This window comes from Odocoileus virginianus, unplaced genomic scaffold (genome assembly GCF_023699985.2).
Source record: "Odocoileus virginianus isolate 20LAN1187 ecotype Illinois unplaced genomic scaffold, Ovbor_1.2 Unplaced_Contig_4, whole genome shotgun sequence".
NCBI classification, from domain to species: Eukaryota; Metazoa; Chordata; class Mammalia; order Artiodactyla; family Cervidae; genus Odocoileus; species Odocoileus virginianus.
In genome coordinates, this window is record NW_027224321.1 from 1,019,115 (window position 1) to 1,035,711 (window position 16,597).

General features: G+C 52.8%; 1 protein-coding gene across 2 annotated transcripts in view; it reads left to right on the plus strand.

The window, feature by feature from the left end:
- SH3BP4 (SH3 domain binding protein 4) overlaps positions 1-16,597 on the plus strand; it is a 95,563-nt gene that overhangs the window by 52,758 nt on the left and 26,208 nt on the right. The window contains exon 1 of one of the 2 annotated variants that reach the window (XM_020898867.2): positions 16,415-16,500. The exons of the other annotated variant lie outside the window; for it this stretch is intronic. The gene's annotated coding sequence lies outside the window, so the exon portion shown is untranslated. Of the gene's footprint in view, positions 1-16,414; positions 16,501-16,597 lie in introns of those variants that run through there. 2 annotated transcript variants of the gene reach the window in all.

Sequence of the window (16,597 nt, forward strand, 5' to 3'; positions counted from 1 at the left end):
GAACTGGGAGGAAATTAGCCGATTATCAAAAGGCCAGGGGCCTGGCTTCCAAGACCTCTGGGGCACTCACTCTCCCTGCAGGAAAGCTGCTGGGCCGGTCAGGTTCCGTTTCATCTCCGCCTGGTACAGACGGGTAGCAGAAGCTCTGTGGACAAACAGGATGGTTGCACACCAGGCTTGCTAATGTGTGTGTGTATGTTAGTGGCTCAGTCGTGTCCGACTCTCTGCAACCCCACGGACTGTAGCCCGCCAGGCTCCTCTGTCCGTGGGATTCTCTAGGCAAGAATACTAGAGTGGGTTGTCATTTCCTTCTCCAGGGGGTCTTTCTGACCCAGGGTTGGAACCCTGGTCTCCTGCATTGCAGGCAGATTCTTTACCATCTGAGTCAGTAGGGAAGCCCCTGCTAATGTATGCATTGATTAAAAAAAACAAAGCAGAGCAGACGTTTGGACTGTCCTGTCAGCTCTGTCCCAGCGGCCCAGCTTGACCGTCCTGCTCCGGTCTCCAGGATCCAGGCTGCTGTCGGCCCCGTGGGCAGCAGGGAGGAGCAGTCTGTGTTCCTGGAATCGTCTAGAAAGGGGCTTCTCCAGCTCCGCCATCCTTGTGTGGGGCTCACACCAGCCTCGGGTTCAGGCAGTGGCTCCCCCTGCAGTCACTCAGCTGGGATCCTTGGACCAGAGACCTGGCCTCTCTGCACCTCGGTTCTCCCAGCCGTTCGATGGGGGGATTAATGTCTGTGTCATGGGGTGGCTGTCACGTGTAAATCAGTGAGCACAGAAGCACGGAGAACGATAACGCCTGACACGCACCCAACAAATGCCCTCAGGGCGGTGGGATCGGTGGGAGGTGACAGGCGAGTTTTTACAGATGACAGTGGCAACCCTGCATCAAACAAGTCTCTTAGCGTCCTTTTTCCAGCAACAGTTCCTAACTGTGTGTCTCTCTGTCATTTCGGTAATGCTTGATTTCTAACTTTTTATTACTTTTTAAAATAAATATTCAAATACTTCAAATAATAGATACTACATTTGTTCTAAAGATCTGTGATCCGTGACCTTTGATGTGACCTTGGCAAAAAGACAGTTCAGGGAAGGCTCAGGTGATGGTTAGCATTTTGTAGCAATAAAAAATTTTTTAATTAAGGCATGCGCATTTTTTTTTTTTTTTACAATACTATCATATGCTCACTCGGGTTTGATCCCTGGGTTAGGAAGGTCCCCTGGAGAAGGGAATGGCAGTCCACTCCAGTGTTCTTGCCTGGAGAATCCCGTGGACAGAGGAGCCTGGCGGACTACAGTCCATGGGGTCACAAAGAGTCGGACATGATTGAGTGACTTCACTTTCAAGCACATTACAGCTCCACCTCAGATCATCAGGCATTAGAGTCTCACAGGAAGCAAGCCACCTAGATCCCTCGCACACAGAGTTCGCCACAGGGTCCGAGCTCCTCTGAGAATCTAACGTGGCCACTGATCTGACAGGAGGCAGCGCTCAGGCGGCAATGCGAGTGATGGGGAGCGGTTATAAACACAGATGAAGCTTCGCTCACTTGTCTGCCACTCACCAGCCATGCAGCCTGGTTCCTAACAGGCCACGGACCGGACCGCTACCAGTTTGGGGGTGGGGTGCCCTGATTCTACACCTGCAGACAGGTCCTGGGGCCCCCGCGGAACAGCGCAGTTCAAGGACGGACACAGTGACCTCCCCAGGCGCTCTGCCGGACATCCGAACAGGCTCTGTTTTGCCCCGGTGAGAAGGGTGACAGTTAAGAACGTGCTCTGTCAAGTTTTCACCCCATCATTAGTGTCTTCCCTGACGTGTGTGTCTCCAGCAAAGCACGCTCCAGATGGATTTGCACCTGTGTCTCGTGAGCCATGGACCACTTCCCTAGACCAGCAGGACGTCCCCTTAACTTCCGGCCATGGCCTGCAAGGCCCCAGGCCACTATCATCGCTGCACCTTACCTGCTGGACGGCTAGGCCAAAGTACCCACAGGGCTGCTCTAGCCAGGAGCCAGCCTGCCACCTCCCACTCCCCTGGCCTTTTGCCCCTACCCTGTCCCCCATTCCTCCATGTCCAGGGTCTGAGTGTCCCCAGAAAGTCACATCCACCGAAAGCTCAGAGTGTGACCTTATCTAGAAGTAGGGTCTTTGCAGATGTAATTGACTTGAAGTCTGTGTGTGCTCAATCGCTCAGTCGTGTCCGACTCTGCAATCCCATGGACTGTAGCCCACCAGGCTCCTCTGTCCATGGGATTCTCCAGGCAAGAATACTGGAGTGGGTTGCCTTGCCCTTCTCCAGGGGATCTTCCCAACCCAAGGATCAAACCTGAATCTTCCGCAGTAACTGCACTGATAGGCAGATTCTTTGCCACTGTGCCACCAGGGGTGGACCTAATCCTGTGACTGGTGTCCTCAGAAGACAGCCACGTGGACACACAGGAGAGAAGGCCACAGGACGACAGAGGCAGATTTCAGTGGCATCTACGAGCCAAGGAAAGGCAAGGCATGAAGCCACAGCCAAGAGGGAGCCCGGAAACACTCTTCCCAGAGCCTTTGGGAGTGTGCCCACAGAGACCTTGATTTCAGACCTTCAGCCTCCAGGCCTGGGGGAGGATGGTTTCTTGGTTTTAAGCCACCCGGTTTGTGGTTATTTTTCACACCAGCCCTGGGAACCCGCGCATCTGGGCCTCGCTGACCCCAGGACACCTGGGCGCGGTTTTGGCTCAAGGTTTCTGCAAAGATTTCCTTTGAAGAATGTGTCCTGCTTCTAAAAATAAAACCTCACCTGCCCTGGGGCCCTCCTGTTACAGGGGGTTCTCCCCAGTGCTTGGCCGTGTGTTTCTGTGATCTGCTTCACTTCAGACTCAGGCCCAGAGACGTTTGGTTGGATCTGTTCTGCAGGCAGCAACAGCCACACCAGGAGTCGGGGTTGAAGGCCACACGAAGGTCCTGGAATTCCTGGGGCCACTTCAGTCTGCTCCTTCGTGGGCCGTCTGTCTGGCCTCCAGCCGTCACTTACCTGTTAAAACGCACCTTGATCCCTTCAAGGTCAAAGTGCTCTTTCGGGCACAGTGGCCGGCGGATCCTCAGAGCTGCTGTCACTGCACTGCGGGCTGGTGCCCCGCGTGGGAAGGTCCCCTGAGGATCCTGTGTGCCCCTTGTGTGCGCCTGCAGAACTCGCCTCCAGGACTACACGCTGTGAGCGTGTAGACTCAGGACCTTGTGAGTAACAGCCAGAAAGTGCCGCTGCCCTTGGGTGGCTTTGTGATGGAGTCGGGGGTCTAGGGTCAGTGAGAGCAGGCAGTCCAGGGAGGATTTATTAAAGGGTAGGTGGGTCAGTCTGGGCTGCACAGTGACCTCGGCCCTGTGTATGCGCTGGGAGCACGCGAGCGCTTTGAAAATGTGCTGCTGAATCTCCGGGTGGGACTGTGTTAGTCCAAAGCCTCCCCGGGCGGTTGTCGTCAGCATCCAGGGTGGGGAAACTTTCAAGGGGAGCCCCCTGGGGGCCAGGGGTGCGGGGGGTGGCCATGGGCTGGAGGTTGGGAGGTGGAGACTGAAATGGAAGGGCAGGAGCCAGAGAGGAGAGATGGAAACACACGACCTGGAAGCTCGGTTTTAAAGGAAAAGGAAGAGGATAAATAACAATGTTAGTAACAGTAGCCCTCACCGGGGACCGTGGTTCTCAGAGGGGCGGTATTGGGGACACATGGCAGTCAGTGCCTAGAGTTGGGTCCTCAGGGGAGATGCTCCCAGCTTCTGGGGGTGGGGGCCAAGGATGCTGCCAGAAGTCCTGCAGCGGGCAGCCCCTCCCCTCCCCAGCCACACACACACACAGAGTGGTCCCATTCAAAGTGTTTCTAGCATCAACAGCAGGAAGCCCTTACTTGGGGAGAGAGCGCCTGCTGGCTCTTACTAAGCGCTCGGCATGAACCAGCCAGCTTTATCCACACACTTGGAAGAGGCAGAGAGCGTGTCATCCCCATATTATAGATAGACAAGGGGAGGCACCAGGGAGTTGAGTTCTGCTTGTCGAGGGCTTCCCTGCCTGGAACCAAGGGACATGGCGGATTAAAGAGAGCTCACCAAACGTGAGAAGGTAGTGACTTTGGTTTCGAGTACATGCCAACGCTTCCAAGTGGAAACGCAGAGAATTTGTGAGTGGGTTTGAGCCCCTGGCACATTGCTGTTTGGGGACATCTGTGCTGGGCCAGCTGACTTTCATCTCCAGGCACAGTGATGACCAGGAACGGTCCTCACCGAGCATCTACTGTGTGCTCACGTGTCAAGCCAGATTTTACTCTTTTCTGCTGCAGGTGATACAAATAGAGGCTCAGAGAGGTTAAGTAATGTGTCCAAGAGCACAGAGCTAGAGCTGCTGGTCACACTCCAGTCTGACTCCAAAGCCTCGTGTTCCCTTCTTTGTACAGTGGTATCACCTAAGTTTAGTCCCGGCTGCAGGCCAGGAGGAGGAGGAAGAAGATGGTGATAAAAGGATCAGGTGAGGAAACTACATGCTACAAGAGCAAGCAGAGCCTCGGAACAGAACTGGGCTGGAGGGGAGGGTTCCGAGCCTGGAAACTGCAGTGTCTTTACCTTTGTGAGGCCGCCGGAAACAACCTGCTTATCTCCCAGGCTGCAGAGAGGGTTGGCCCGCAAGAGAAGATGAGCTTTTGTCTGGAAACAGATGTTTCCAGAATAGCCTTTTCCCTGCCCTGGTCTTTTCCAGAATGATTGCTTCTTGAGGAATCAGTGAAGCTGGGGTTCGGTTTGTGCCAGGAGACACAAGTGTACGTTAGTCGCTCAGTCGTGCCTGACTCTTTGTGACCCCGTGGGCTGCAGCCCACCAAGCTCCTGTGTCCATGAGATTTTCCAGGCAAGGTTACTGGAGTGGGTTGCCATTTCCTTCTTCAGGGTATCTTCCCAACCCAGGGATCAAACCCGGGTCCCCTGTAATGCACGCAGATTCTTTACCGACTGAGCTACAAGGGAAGCCAGGAGACACTGCACACCCCTAAATGCCGGTCCTCCGGCCATGTGGCCGGCAGACCTCTGCGTTCCCCTGGGCCTGTCGTTCTCACCAGCCTCTCTCCTTGACTGCAGGCCCCTCGCACCTTTGTTGTGTTTTGAGCTGGGCTGTCTTGCCCGCTCTGTCCCTGGGAGACCGGGGGGCCCCCCTGGAGCCTAATCTCTTGCCCTCAGCTGCTTTCCCACTCAGCTTCTACCAGCTGCAGGAAATTTCTAGCCAAGGTTTTGCTTCTGTGCTGTGACTACGTCGGGTGTCTTTTGTGTTACTGAGGATTTGCTCATCTTGTGCGTGTCCTGCTGCAGACTGGCTGGACTCCCCCACGGGGAGCCTCACGTCACGGAGGTGGAGCCCTCTGGCCTGAAGGGTCTCCCTGGTCCTCCCTGTAGCTTAGGGGACACAGGCCTGCTCTGTCCTCCCCCCGACCCCTAATTTCTGATGGTTCCGTCGTGTTCTTGGTGAGTGGAAGAAGTTCAGAGAGCTCCAGAATCGTGCTGCAACTTGCTTGTTATCCAGCCCGCACATACTTGGTTACCGCAGAGCAGTGTCTCCGCAAGGCCTGTGAGGTGGCAAGGTTTTCCGCAGAAACACTCCGGGTCTGCGGGTGCCGTTCTCCACCAACATCTGACTCTGCCTTCGGGAATGTGGGGTGAGCAGCGGTTCAGTCGATGGCCCGGGAGTTTGGGATCTTAGAAAGAACGTTCCAGAAGTGTGGAGGTTAAGCCACACTTTGCAGAGGCTGGACCTCTGTTCTAGGACTTGACCCTCATTTGCTTCTTGAGTTCCGGTTGTGTCAGCTGGGACAAAGAGAGGGCTGGAAAAGAGGAATTCCTGGGAGGCGGGAGGCCACGCCAGCTGAGGACCGCGAGGGTCTGAGACGGTGGATCTGTGTCCACACCCCCAGGAGGCTGTGTGACCTTCCTGGGGTCCCCAGAGCACACTGTCGCAACACAACAGAGCTTCCTCTCGCGGCTCTGGAGGCCTGAGGCTCAGGACTCGGGTGGCGGCAAGGCTGGGTCCTTCTGAGGCCCAAGGGAGAAGCATCCTGGGCCCCTCTCCTGGGTTTGTGGACGGCCGCCTCCTCCCCACATCTCCACGCCACCTTCCCTCTGTGTCCAGTGTCCCCGTTTTGTAAGGACACCTGTCGTATTGCACAGGGACCTGCCCTCATCGCTTTATCTGAACTCGGCCACCTACAAAGACATTATTTCCAGATAAGGTTGTGTTGGCAGGTAGCGGAGGTTGGGACTTCAGCATTGTCGGCAGGGGACATAGTTCAGTTTGTAACATGAGGGTAGGAGAAAGGCGTGAACATGAGTGACTGCTCAGGACTGCTCCCCCTCGCCTGGTGGTTTTTAGGTTTTAGCCAAGAGATGCTTGCTCAAGTGCCTGACCTCAACCCTGTGGCTGGGCCTTAAATAGCTCAAGGTAATGGAAGTAAGGTGCAGTGATATTAAACCCTCACTACACACAACCCACAGTTGTAGTAACTAGCAGTAGAGGTAGAATTTATGAAGTGATCAGCAGTTTATAAAGAAAGTCTACTTCCTCCTTTAATAAAGCTTTTACCAGCTGGGCTTCCTTGGGCTTCCCTGTGGCTCAGACGGTAAAGAATCCGCCTGCAATGCAGGAGACCCGGGTTTGATCCCTGAGTCGGGAAGATCCCCTGGAGAAGAAAAGCACTCCAGTGTTCTTACCTGGAGAATCCCATGGTCAGAGGAGTCTGGCAGGCTACAGTCCATGGGACGAGATACAGCCAGACACGACAGAGCAAGTGCACACACGTGCGTGCACACACACACGTGCGCACACACACACATGCACACACCCTGTTCTGGCACTCATTTTTAAATAAACAGACCAGCCATGTTTCTGGAGGAAAAGATAAAATAGTAAAAAGGTGTCAGTTCTCACGAGTGCCATGCCAGCAAAAAGCCAAAGCCCAGTGGGGTTAATTTTTTTGAAGGAATGAAAAGGTGGGAAAGACATATTACTAAATTATTCTGAAGTTCATTTGGAAGAAAAAATAATAGGTAAAAATAACTGATGGGAGGCTTTGAAATAGAGCGAGTCATGGAGGCTAGTCGTCCCAGATGGCCGACTCTGGTAAAACTCCCGGAGTTACATAAGGACTGGTGTTCTGATACAAATAGGCAGACTCAGGACACAGAATTGAGCAGATTCAAAGCCTGGTATCTGCACATTTAAAAAGCACCAAGGACATCACGGAGACGACAGATTGTGCAGGACTGATGAAGGAGTAATTGCCTGGCTGTTTGCTAATTAATTTTGTGAAGTTCCTCTCTGAGCAGCCAAATAGATTCTTTGTACGTTAATGTCAGTCCACACGCTATTTTTTTTTAAATAGAGGAAAATAGATGTGAATGTTTATCAAGTTTTTCAATGAAGGGAGGCTTCTCTGAGCTTCAGTGTGAAATCACAAAGGAAAGATTGACAGGGTTAGGTAATTCAGAATTCGTTCAGCTAGCAAATGGATTCATGTGTGCGAGCAACAGTGGGGAAGCTATTTGTAACTGATACCACATTTCCTGGAGACGGAAGTGGCAATGCGCTCCAGTATTCTTGCCTGGGAAATCCCATGGACAGAGGAGCCTGGAGGGCTACCGTCCATGGGGTTGCAAAGAGTCCAATGCAACTGGACAACAAATGAAATTTTACAATCTAATCAAGCAAAGGAAGCATCATGATAGTTGTGAAGCAGCAAACAAGATGTAATCAACATTTGAAAATTTTCTGATTGATGGTTTCAAAGGAATGTGGAGTTAAACTTGGTATTTCATTGCTCAGTTGTCAGATAAGCAAAGCTTTTCTTGAACCTCCGTCAGAAGGGTGGGAAGGAATGTCCACTGCTGTTGGGAGGGTAACTCTCTAAGCTTTCCAGGAAAGCGTTTGGCAATGCCTCGTACTCTACTAGAAAGTCATCTCAAGAGAATGATCCAAAGTTTGGAGATAAAGATGGTCACCGCCCTGCCGTTTGTAGACGCAGAAAGCGGGGAGCCTGCGAGCAACCGCAGGTCAGGGCGTTCCCCCCTCCACGGACCTGGAAACAGGCCCGTGAGTCCTTTGTGCCCAAGGACACTGCAGCCCAAGCTCCCTTGTGCGGCGTCTTTGGTGATGACTCCCCGTCGGGAACAATTCTGCACTCGGTTCCAGTCCGTGTGGGGACTCCCCCCACCACCACCAGCTCTCAGACTTGGGCTGGGAGTCCTGCAGTGCGGCTCAGTTTGGACATCTCTGCCTGGAGATGAGCTCAGCTCCCCCAGGCCGAGGGCTCAGTCCTCAGACTGCTGCCACCGCCCACTGCAGATGCCAATCACAGGTCCAGGTTGGCACCTGTGCTTCTGACCAGATGGCTGTAGATTGCAGTTTCCCATGATCCCCTCCTTGGGTCTAATTAATTTCTAGAGAGTCTCACGGAACTCAAACATTTTACTAACAGGGTTAGTATACCAGGATATAACTTAGGAACATCCAGACGGAAGAGCTGCCTAAAGCAAGGTATGGAGAAAGGGGAGGCGAGGCTTCCACTCCTTCTACTAGCACCCCCGCCCCAAGTCTCCACGTGGTCACCAGCCCTGAAGCCTTCAGAGCTCCAGCCTTGGGTTTCTACAGAGGGCTTATGGAGAAAGTGAAAGTGTTAGTTGCTCAGTCATGTCCAACTCTTTGTGACCCTATGCGACTGTAGCCCACCAGGCTCCTCTGTCCACGGGATTCTCCAGGCAAGAATACTGGAGTGGGTAGCCATTCCCTTCTCCAGGGGATCTTCCTGACTCAGGGATCGAACCTGCGTCTCCTGCATTGGCAGGAAGATTCTTTACTGTGAGTCACCAGGGAAGCGCCTATGTGTATAAAATAAATCACACTATCACAAATCAGATAGCCTGTGTTTCCCAGTTAGTAGACTCATGAGGCCAGGAGGAATAGGAACTCATGGAGCTAGAATTGGGAAGGCTGGCTTTAGATCAACCGGGATTAATGAATGCATCATTCTAGATGCTCAGTCAAGTGTTTGAAAGTGTAATCAGCTTGGCAGATGGCATACTGTTGTTATACATACCCAGAAAATGATCTTGCAAGGCTGGAAATGACCTGCTGGAATCATGGTGTTTGGAAAGGAGGATGGAAATTTATTTTATAAAATGTGTGTGTGTGTTTTAATTACAAAAAGTAGAAAATTTAGAGAAAAATAAAGAACTAAATGATCCATATGCTTGCCACATGGACATAATCACTGTCGGCATTCAGTGTGAAATTGACTCTTCTTTTTCTAGCAAGTACACATTTCTAAGAACAAATTATTGTAATATTTGTGGGTTTCATTTTTCTCAAAGTTCTATTGTGTGGATTTTCCATTCTTTTGAGTATTAGAAAATTAATTTTAACAGCTGCATAAACCCAGGCTGGAGTTAGAACACCCTCAGGCCACATGTTAAATAATTGTTTCTGTACCTGCCAAAGGAGAAGGGGGTGGCAGAGGATGAGATGGTTGGGTGGCATCACTGACTCAATGGACGTAAACTTGAGCAAACACTGGGAGTTGGCGATGGGCAGGGAGGCCTGGCGTGCTGCAGTCCATGGGGTCACAAAGAGTCGGACATGACTTAGCAAGCTGCTGAACAACAGGAACACATCTGTATCACTGTAAACAGCGATGTGCAGAAGCCGCTGGGCCTACAGCTTTGATCTCCTAAGGACAGAGAGGCTGAGAGGCAGTGGAATGGGAGCAGGAATAAGAATCCTGTCCTCTCTCCTTCCCTTAGTAAATATTGATGAAGTATCAAGACTGGCGATTGGTTTATTGCCCAGGATATCTCAACTAGTCACGGGCACGGTAGGTTTTCTGTAAAGAAATTCATTCATTCCTTGAGTTTCGTCTGTTGCTTACTATGCCAGATGCTGGATCTTTGATAAACAGGTGAATAAAACTGACACAGTTCCCTTCGGTCCTGGGGAGGGCCTGGCTGAGAGGCAGCAGTAAACAGGTTGTCTGAGCACTGACCCCTTGGTCCTCAGGAGTCAGTCCTCGGGTGGCCTGTCTTCCCAAGCTCACGGACAGGCTCTGTGGGGTTGGTGCCAGCCACGCACTGTATTTGTTGGTTGTTCTCAGCGGTTCCTCCTGGTGGATGTGGCCCTATTCTCTACCTGCTCATCATCCTCCTCCCACCCCCATCCCTGTGGTTTCTGCAGTCCTCCCCTGTCTTCCAGTCCTGCCCCATCTTCACTTGAACTTGAACCTCAGATGTGGCACGTGTAATATATACTAGAAAAGAGTTATCAGTCTAAGGAAGACCTTTTTTAAAAAAAGGGGGGAAAAAAGCTAGAAGCTTCCTTTTTAAACCTATAGCCTTTAAAATATCTTTTTTTGACTAAGCTTACATTGTTAGAAAGTAGGTTGGTTTAAAGAGAGGTGTTAAATAATTTGATTTTTTTTTTCTAAAGGAAAAGAGTAAATCAGAGACTGATGCTTGGAAACCACAAGTCCTTCCAGTACTGATGTTTTACAGTTTGATTGACTGTGTCAGATGAGAGTCAAGAATCTGAGTCTCCCTCCCTCCAGCCCGTCAAGTGAATGGGCCTCTCTTCTCATCTCTGTTATAACATCTTCAGAGATAATCATGCCTTTTCTTTCTCGTCGCTGGCTGGGGACCAGAGTGGGGAAGTTTTTCCAGTCTGGGCCGATCACAAGATTTTACTTCCCAGCCTGTCTGCCGCAGCTCTTCCCGTGTGACTTGGTGGGGGCAGCCCCACCCCACCAGACCGGCTAAACCCCGTGCCTGGGGAGCACTTGACATGCACAGGTCGGGTCATCTTTGAACACCCTGCCGTCGTCGGCAATGGGGTGATGGCGCAGGAGGGCGTGCGGGTAGAGGGTGTCCGTGTGGCACACACAGTGTGCTGGGCAATCCAAGGCGTGCAGGCTTCTCGTCCCGTGTAGTCCCAGGAGGCGTGGGGGAGTCGTCAGCCCTGCCCTCCCCTCGCTGCCTGTTTCATGCATGTTGTCACGCCAGCGAAATGATGAGCAGTCAAGGGAGGAGACTGGATCTCCATCCGCTCGTGTCTTTGCTGGTCTCCCGATGTGCTGCGATGCTGAACAAACGTTTGAATGAAGCATTTGTCTGTTCAGCAGATGGACCAAACCCCAGCTGGGGCCGGGCCCTTGTGCTTGATGCTGGATGATTACAGAGGAGCCAGGTATCCAGCTGGCTTCCGAGGACATGAGGGTAGTTGTCTGGAAACTGCAAAATCGTGTGCAGGATCACAGCTCTGATGCCCAGAATAAAAGCAGTAAGTGCCCAGAGGAGATGATGGATAAAGCCCAAGAGAGCTCAGAGAGAAGATGGAATTCTGTCTTCAAAAGCACCATATGACAAGGGTCCTCTCAGATGGGTAGGTTTTAACAGAGCAGAAATTGGGGGCCTTCTTGGGTCTTTTAAGTCCATGGGGTGGAAAGAGAGATGGAAGCTTGAGATTGCAGGGTGGTCAAGGGATGTTTAGAGCCAAGTGGAAGAATCAGTCGCCGTGCTTGGTGAGTTCAGGGCAGACAAAGGCGAGTGTGATACGGACTTGGAGGGTGGCTAGTGTATAGAGAGTCTGGAGAGACAAGCCAGGTGTGGGTTGTCTTCTGCAGACTGTAGGAGCCCCTGCAGGGGTTGAGATTGTTGTTTTTACTCAAGAGAATGATGGGATTGGTCCAGCCCGCCCCAAAGAAAAACCCCACAGCTGGGCATCCAGGAGGCTGGAGGCAGGAGGCGAGGGAGTAAAAAGTTCAGGCCCTGCAGAGGCGGTGGGGGGCACTTGACCATCGCTTCCCCTCCCTGACCCTTGCCCACGACCCTGCGATTTTCCAGACTCAGATTTTCTTAATTTGTCACTGGCCAGTGAAAACACTGGGGCTTCCCCGATAGCTCAGTGGTAAAGAATCTGCCTGCCAATGCAGGAGGCACAGGTTCGATTCTTGGGTCAGGAAGATCCCCTGGAGGAGGGCATGGCAACCCACTCCAGTATTCTTGCCTGGAGAATCCCATGGGCAGAGGAGCCTGGTGGGCTACAGTCCGTGGGGTCCCAAAGAGTCGGACACAACTGAGCACCCATTGAAACACTGAGTCCTCAGCTGGGTCCTTCCAATCATCACACTTGACACATAAAAGCAGCAGTTGAGAAGTGGTGTCCACAACGGCGGGGTCCCTCCCCTGCACCCCGTAGAGCCCATGGGGGTTGAGCTTGATCACCAGCTTTGGGTGAACAGGGTTAGGCCTTGAACATGGGCACATTGCCAGCCCAGTGTACAGAGAGCCTGTTCCTAGAAGCAGGTGCAGCTCTCAGCAGCTGTTCACCCAGGAGATGTGGTCCCCTGCTCGGGAGGTGCCCAGAGCCCAGAACGGATGATTCTGCCCAAGAACCTTATTACTCTGCACAGACAGCCGGCTGTGGGATGCGCCGATAGCTCCCTACGCTTATCTCCTAAGTCAAGGTGCTTGCTGAACCAAAGCAAAACACATCGCAGACAGACGCTGGAACAAGCAGCTGGGTTTCCCATGGCCCCGATTCTCCGATGGGGCCCTGGGCTTTTCCCCCAAAGGAAGCGGCACTTCTCCAGGCCACACCAGAGGGCAGCACCTCCGTCCTTCATCTCTGCTCCAGGCGGATGCAGGACACAGAAAGGTTCTCAAGGTGGGAGGAAGCGTCCCACTCCATGGCAGGAAGGTTCAGGTTTTTCTGTGTAGGACGGAGCTCTCCTAACTGAAGCCCGTGTGATCCCAGCCAAGACAGCAGAACCCGGAAAGGGACACCAGTCACGTGCTGCCTTTTCACTGGGGCCAGTTGCCCAGACCAGTCAAGGTCAGGGTCAGGAGTCAAGGGTCAGGAGGTGGAGGGAGATAGGGTGCTGTTTAGGCTGGGGGATGCATCTCTCTCTCTGGCTGTTGGCGTTGGAGGGAAGAGGTTGTTGTAGACGTTTCCAGGCGTGCAGACAGGCTCATGCTCGCCCACTGGGTCACTCCCAGCCCGCCTTCCTCAGGGTTCCGCCTCGATCCTGGGGAGGTGTCTGTAATACCGGGTTCCTCCCCGCAGCCTTGACCGGGCGTGTCGGCCTCTCCGGTCAGGAGCCCCGGGCGCTGGGTTTCTTCTGGCTGTCTGCTGGAAGTGGATCTGCTTGGGGAGGGAGGGAGGGTAGCTCTGGTTGACTTTAGACCTCGGGATCACGCTCTTTCTTGGGCAGAGAGTCAGGGGGTGGGGAGCAGACAGGATGAAGTGTCTGTCCACAGAGCCTGCTGACCGAGGTGCCCTGGAGCCAGTCGAAACTCGTGCTTTCTTTTTCAGCCGGAGGAAATCTGATGAAATCCACATGATACTCCTACTCCAGAAATTAAAATCTGATGTGGAAAGTGAGTCATCTTAAAAACAAGGCATGACCAGAACCCACCCAGGGGAAGCCGAGGGCCGCCCTGATGCCTGGTGCCTCCCGCAGGAGGGACCTAGGCCGGGCGCCTGCCTTCCGTGTCTTCCTGGGTCAGGTCACCCAGAGGACCCGGGGCTTGGCTGTCGCACACACTGGGGTCCCGCCCGTGGGGCGTCTCCACCCCACAGATGCTTCTGTTCTTTTTCCTGGTTGGTTTTTGTTGCGTTTCTCTATAATTTTGTTTTATGATTTGTTTTTTGGCTGGGCTGGGTCTTGGTTGCTGCACGGGCTTTTCTCTAGTCACAGTGCCCAGGTTTCTCACTGTGGCTTTTCTTGTTGCAGAGTACAGGCTCTAGGCCTTGGGGACTTCAGTAGACACGGCACGTGGGCTCGGCAGTTGCAGTTCCCGGGCTCTAGCGCCCAGGCTCTGTCGTTCTGGGCTTAGTTGCTCCACCGCTTAGGGGATCTTTCTTGATCAGGAATCAAACCTGTGTCTCCTGCATTGGCAGGCAGAGTCTTTACCACTGAGCCACCAGGGAAGCCCAGCTTGTTTTGCTTTTTAACTCTTCGTCAGGCAGAATATTGGCACATAGGCCCCCACAGGAGAATTCTGGACTTCCAGGATCCTGGGAGTGATGAGTCCACGAGGGTAGCTGACCAGCTGTGTGCAGGTTCCTGAGTGTACCACCAGCGTCTAAATAATTGTGTCCTTGTACAAAGGTGTCGGCCTTCCAGAGACCAGCCCCCTAGTTACCGGGGTGGCAGCTGGCAGCGGGCTCCTTTCTCTCTGAGTGAATTGGCCTGTATACGTAAGAAAAGAAAACCTCATTAATTGTGAGTCAGACATTAGTAAGCTTTAATGCTCCCTCCTGACTCTGAGACCTGACTTCTACCACGTGGGGGTGATCCCTGGGTCAGGAAGATCCCCTGTAGAAGGAAATGGCAACCCACTCCAGTACTCTTGCCTGGGGAATCCCATGGACAGAGGAGCCTGGTGGGCTACAGTCCATGGGGTCTCGAAGAGTCGGACACGAATGAATGACTATCTCTCTCACATCCATCCAGGAGGTCACTTCACCCTTGTAGGCGATTGGGACTTTTTAAAGGATACCATCTCAGGCTGTGTGCCTAGCTGCTCAGTCCTGTCCAACTCTTTGCGACCCCGTGGATTACAGCCAGCCAGGCTCCTCTGTCCTTGGGATTCTCCAGGCAAGAATACTGGAGTGGGTTGCCATTTCCTCCATGGGGAGGGGATCTTCATGACCCAGGGATCAAACCCTGCTTCTCCTGCATTGGCAGGCAGGTTCTTTACCTGTCAAATAGCTGCAACACTAGATTCTTTATTAAATAGAATTCATTCACTCATTTATATTTGAGAGCTTGCTGTGTACTGGCTTATCACAACCCAGGGGGCCTCCGAGAGCTTCCATTCTCTTGGAGAAATCAGTCTGGAAACAGAAAAGCATGGGCTGTATCTGGTGTTGATAACCAAAGTAGAGAAGAGAGTGGGGTGTCGCAGACCCCGGACTACAGTGAGGGGTCCAGCCTGGTGAAATACTCGGCAGGGGCCTCCCAGGATGCGGGGACAGCGTGTGCACAGGCCCGGGGGTGGGAGGGAGAGAACAAGAAAAGGCCCAGAAAGCCAGCAGGGCGCGTGAGGCTGGCCTTGAGGGCACTGGGAGCACGAAGGCCTAAGAAGCTTCAGAGGGTTTTGAGCAGAGTCCCGACTGACTGTTTTGAAGGAAGCCCTGCCTGCTGATGGAGGGCAGAGCTGGGCGCGTTAGACCTGCTGGACAGGAGCTGACCACTGTATTGAGTTGAGGGGGGACAGTGGCCGCAGGTGCTGAGGGGAGCTCAGCCGCAGCTGCCCGGGGTAGAGTGGGGTGTGGGCACTCACGCTATGCACACCCACCGTGGAGAGCCGGGGGAGGGACAGGGGGCTTTGGGGCTGGTTGAATGAGCCCTTCTCCTGTCGACTAAAGGTAGCGACTTCGGGGAGGAGGTTTGGGGCAAACCCAGAGTTGGGTTTGGACTGGGAGGCACGGGTTGCCCATCAGTCCTCAGGGGAGCCCCCCGGTGACCACGTCTGGAGTTGGGGGTCACTTGTCAGCCGAGCAGGAACCCCATCACGGCCAGCTGTGCTGTGAGACCACCTGGGCATTTGTATTTAGGGCTCCTTAGAGGTTTTCTCTTTCAAAGAGACACACACACACATATATTCACACCTTCATTCCTGACACATCCCTCCTGGAGAGGCGAATGATGGAGGTTTCCTAATATTACTTCCCTAATTTTATAATATGTTTTGTTTTGGACATTTTGAAACACATACATAAATAATAGTAAAAGGAATAAATAAGGAAAGTAATAATGATAAAAAATAATAAAATAGAGAAAAAATAGAGAAAGCATAATGTATAGTAATATATAGTAATAGTATGAAAAGTGAAAATTGCTCAGTCATGTCCAGCTCTTTGTGACCCCATGGACTATATCATCCATGGAATTCTCCAGGCCAGAATACTGGAGTGGGTAGCCTTTCCCTTCTCCAGGGGATCTTCCCAACCCGGGGATTGAACCCAGGTCTCCCACATTGCAGGCAGATTCTTTACCAGCTGAGCCACCAGGGGAGCCCTAGGAATAGTGTAACAGATGGTAAAATATGGTGTTGATGAACCTTGGTGAACTCACTGCCAAGCAGATCGGAGCATCAGGTCATTTACCCCCACATTATTTTCATTATTATTTGAATAAAGCAAGGACTAATTCAGGGCGCGTGGCTCTTGACCTCAGGCCACTTGAATCGGAGGCTCCTCCGGGAGAGAGGAGCAGAGCTCCTCTGCTGGTTGCAGGGCTGAGGCCAGCCCATGAGTCACGTAAGTTACTTGGAGCTCACAGGGCTGTGGGGAGGAGGGCGGAGCCCTAGGAGGGTGGGGAGAGAGAAGACAGTTTCCCGGAGGCAGAGGGGAGGGCAGCGAGCGCGCTCCAAGGAGCAGAAGGTGCAAAGGACATGCAGGGTGGGCGGAGGAGTGCTCCCCGGTTCACACGGGGTGGAGGTGAGTGATAGACCCGGATGCCCAGGTGAGCTGCATGGCAGGGGGTGCTCTGAGTACCGGGGCGGGGAGTCCACCTCCGATGGTTTAAAAGCAGCAA